Consider the following 4,869-nt stretch of genomic DNA (forward strand, 5'->3'; position numbering starts at 1 on the left):
TTAGTCTTCATCTTTGTCCTGTTCACATGCCATTTTTCACTAGATTTCAGATTACACAATTTGAGAGTAACTTTTATCCTTTGATGTATTTACTTAGTATACCCATCCCTTTTGTTTCTAGCTTATAATCTCAAGATCAAGGTATCATATCTCTCTCCACTGAGTGGAAATCTGATTATCAAAATGTTTTTAATTATCTTAATACAGGGACTAAATGTGAAGATGTGTCTGAGATTATTTTCTCATAGATTTACTCTTCTTTCTGTTGTTCTATCTCTACTTTGCTTCATTTGTTCCTTATTTTCGTATTTTATGTGTGGGTGTATATACATGTTTTAGCATGTGTAATCATCTGTGTGGTGTGCATATGCATATACCTGTGTGCATGTGCACATAAGGCCTGAGATTGTTATCAAGAATGATCTTCAATTACTCTTCCACCTCATTGATTGAGGCATGCTCTCCCACAGCAAACCCAGAACCTCCTGATGTGGCTAGTCTGGCTAGCTTGCTTGCTCTGGGAAATCTCATGTCTCACCCTTCAGAGGTTGGAATTACAGGTAGGCCAATACATCCACCTAGCATTTACCTGGCTTTTGGAAGATCTAAACTCCAGTCTCTTCATGCTTCTTTGGCAAACACTTTACATGTTGAACCATCTCACTAACCTTCTTTTGGGGGTTTTGAGACAGGGTTTTATGTAGACTAGTATCTTAGTTTGAGTTCCTGTAGCTGTAATAAAAATACCCATGACCAAAAAACAAGTTGGGCAGGAAAGGGTTTATTCTGCTTACACTTCCACATTGCTGTTCATGAACTCTCCAGCAGGGCAGGAGCCTGGAGGCAAGAGCAGATGCAGAGGACATGGAGAGGTGCTGCTTACTGGCTTGCTCCCCATTGCTTGCTCAGCCTGCTTTATCATAGAACACAGGACCACCAGTCCAGGATTGACACCACCCACTATGGGTTGGGCCCTCCCCCATCAGTCACTATTTTTTAAATAAATACCCTACAGGCTTCCCTGCAGACTTACCTTACTGGGGTATTTTCTTAACTAAGGTTCCCTCCTCTCAGATGGCTTTACTTGTGTCACATTGGCATAATCCAGCATACCTAGATTGGATTCAGACTCTACATAGTTAACGGTAGTATTAAACTCCCAATCCTCTAACTCCAGAATGTTATGTATAGTATGTACCACTATATCAGGCTTCATTACAGGTTTTCAAAAGAATTTTTCTGCCAGTTGCACTAGTTTCCAGCTTCCTGTTTTGCTTATTAATTATGTGATGTGCATTAAGTACCAACTATGTATAGGAAGCAGTTGAGCTGAGACAGTAAACAGGCAGATGCATACACCAAAAGAGCTCACTGGAGAGAAGATGGCTGCAGAAACAAGAAGTTTGAAACTTATCTTGTGAGAGGTGCCTAGATTTATCCCCTTCTCTCCCTATCACTGTGTGTTTTACCCCTAGTAAATCATGGCAGAGACTTGAACTCTTCGTTGATCTCATAAAGCACTAGGAATAATCAGAGTAAAGGAGTTTGTGCATCAGACATAGGTAAGGCAGAGAAAATGGAATACCACCAATGCTGTCAATATCTTTCTTAGTCTCTGGCCCTTCCCCCTTTTCCAGCTGTATGAACCACTGGTTTACTTCTCAGAAAAATCTTAACCATCTCTGTTTTGAACTATATGGTTAACAGATCTTTCCTCCCAGTTGATCTCATCTTTCCATTACTTCTGAAAGTTTTGTTTTGTTTTGTTTTGTTTTGTTTGATTCTCAAGTTGTAGGTTATCTGGGTTCCCCTGTTCACCGAACTCACTTTTTTTTCAGTAGATATGAGTGCAGGAAGTACATTCACACTGTTCTAACAGGGACAATATGAGTATGTGTGAGTTCCAGGACAGCCAGGGCTATACAGAGAAACCCTGTCTCGAAACCAAAACAAAACAAAACAAAAGAGTGGGCCAGCAGGGTTGGAGAGGTGGCTCAGTGGGTAAAAGCCCTGACTGCTCTTCCAGAGGTCCTGAATTCAAATCCCAGCAACCACATGGTGGCTCACAACCACCTGTAATGAGATCTGATGCCCTCTTCTGGTGCATCTGAATAAATAAATCTTAAAAAAAAAAAGTGGGCCAGCAGATGGTTCATCTGATAAAGGCATGTGCCACCAAGCATAACCTGGATTCGATTATTTTCTGAGTGTCCCTCAACTTGGGTTTATCTGATATTTTTTTCTCATAATGCAGTTATGATGATGGACTTTTAGAAGTAAGACCACTGACTTTTTTTCTTGTATCAGTCACTGTGACTTAGCACCTAGCTGAGGTAGTAGCTATCAGGCTTCTCTTCTATACAGTTATAATTCTTTGGAAGTTCTGTCGGTCAGCTTTCTGGCACAGTAACAAATACCTGATGTACTCAACTTTTAAAAGAATGTGTTTTACTCACATTTTTTCACGTTCCCAGTCCTTTATGATTGGCCCTGCTGCTTTTGAGCCTGTGCTGAGGTACCACACTGTAAAAGAATCGTGTGGCAGAGGGAAACCATTTATCTCATGGTAAAGGAGCAAAACAAGCAAAGAAGAAAGGACTGGGGCCTTACACCCACAGTGGCATGCCCAGAGTGACCTAACTTCCTCCCATAGGTCTCACATCTTAAGAGTTCCATTGTAGGGGCTGGAGAGATGGCTCAGTGCTTAAGAGTGCTTACTGCTCTTGCAGATGATCTGAGTTTAGTCCCCACCACCACATCAGGTGGCTCACAGCTGCCTCTAACCCAGTTCCAGGGGGGTCTGACAGCTTCTGATATCAGTGGGTACCTGCACAGATATGAACACAAACTCATGGTGGAATGCACACACACAAATAGAAATATATCTTTTTGAAAACAAGTGCCACTATGGACTCTAGGGATTAAGTCTGTATGTAACACATGGCTCTTTGGGAAAAGGTAAGAGTCCAGCCATAGCAGAAGTTCATGACGTAATCATTGCCTGATTTCAAGGGTTGGGAAAGGGTTTAAGCCCCAATTCCATTTTTTGATTCCCACCAAGTTGGCAAACATTTCTTTTTCCATTTTTCCTAAGATGATGAACCTCTAGAATAATATACATGGAGTAAAAATATCCTTCCTGTTATCTATTTTCTACACTGTCAATTTTCTCTGCCTTGTAAGTCTAACTTGGGGTCCAGTTGCTCTATTGAACTGTTTTCTGATAATTTGTCCCTTAGCCTACCCCCATAAACAGTTCCCGTCTTCAAATGAGGGATGTTCTACCTCCCTGACAACAGGAGATAGGCAATGTAAATTGAAGGCAATTACACATCAAGGAAGGCCCCAAGTTTTAGCTTTTTGGAGCCAGAGGGGTCAAGGACACCACAAGAAAACCTACAAAATCAACTCACCTGGGCACATAGGGGTTCCCAGAGACCAAATGTCAAACAGGCAGCACGCATGGGAGGGACCAAGGCCCACTGCACATATATAACAGTTGCACAGCTGGGTCTTCACGTGGGACTCCTAACAGCAGGAGCAGGGGCCGTCTCTGACTACACTGCCTGCCTTTTCCCTAACTGGGCTGCCTTGTCCAGCCTCAGTAGAAGATGTGCCTAGTCCTACTGAAACTTGATATGCCAAGGTGGGCTGATATCTGTGGGAGGCATCTCTGACTCTGAGGAGAAGGGAAGGTCTAGGGGATGGGGGAGGGGAAGGGAAAAGAAGTGACTGGGAGGGGAGAAGGGAGGAGAAGCTGTGATAAGGGTGTAAAGTAAATTATTTAAAAACCAAAAGAAATGTCATGATCTTCCTTTGCAATTTGGATCCCCTTGACCTCCTTTTGCTGTCGGATTGCTCTGGCTAGGACTTCAAGTACTATATTGAATAGGTAGGGAGAAAGTGAGCAGCCTTGCCTAGTCCCAGATTTTAGTGGGATTGCTTCGAGTTACTCTCCATTTACTTTGGTGTAGGCTACTGGTTTGCTGTCTATTGCCTTTATTGTGTTTAGGTATGGGCCTTGAATTCCTGAACATTCCAAGACTTTTAACATGAAAGGGTGTTGAATTTGTCAAATGCTTTCTCAGCATCTAATGAAATGACCATGTTTTTATTTTCTCTTTGAGTTTGTTTATATAGTGGATTAGACTGATAGATTTTCAATATCAATCAACCAGACACCCCAGAGCTCTCAGGGACTAAACTACCAACCAAAGAGTACACATGGAGGGACCCATGGCTCCAGCTGCATATGTAGAAGAGGATGGCCTTATAGAACATCAATGGGAGGAGAGGCCCTTGGTCCTGTGAAGGCTCAATGCCTCAGTGTAGGGACATTTGAGGGTGGGGAGATGGGAGTGGGTGGGTGGGTGGAGGGAACACCTTCATAGAAGCAGGGGAAGGGAAGATTGGATAGGGAGTTTCTGGAGGGGAAACCAGGAAAGGGGATAACATATGAAATGTAAATAAAGAAAATACCCAATTTAAATTAAAAAAGAAAGAAATGCCATGGTCATGGTCATCCTGAGTGCTGCAGTAGCGCGGCCACTAGATGGAGCCATTCACTGAACTTTCTCCTTCCCTGCCTCCTCTGATTCCTGCCTGGAGCTTCAAGGTTGATTCCTCCTCTGGTCTTCAGTCTTCCAAGAGGTCTGTAATGCCTATGAAAGGGTCTAGAACTCTGCCTGTCTCCCTTCTAGCACATTCAAAACTTGACTGAACTCAGAAACATGGCTAGTGGCATTCTGTGAAACCAAATATAGGAGACAAAGTGGAAAACAGGTCTCATGCCCAAGAACAGGACCTGAGCGCTAATACTATTAAGTAGTAACAGTTGGGCAACTTCTTCTCAATTCCTTCCCCCACCCC

Source organism: Mus pahari, chromosome X (assembly GCF_900095145.1).
Source record: "Mus pahari chromosome X, PAHARI_EIJ_v1.1, whole genome shotgun sequence".
In the NCBI taxonomy this organism is placed as follows: Eukaryota; Metazoa; Chordata; class Mammalia; order Rodentia; family Muridae; genus Mus; species Mus pahari.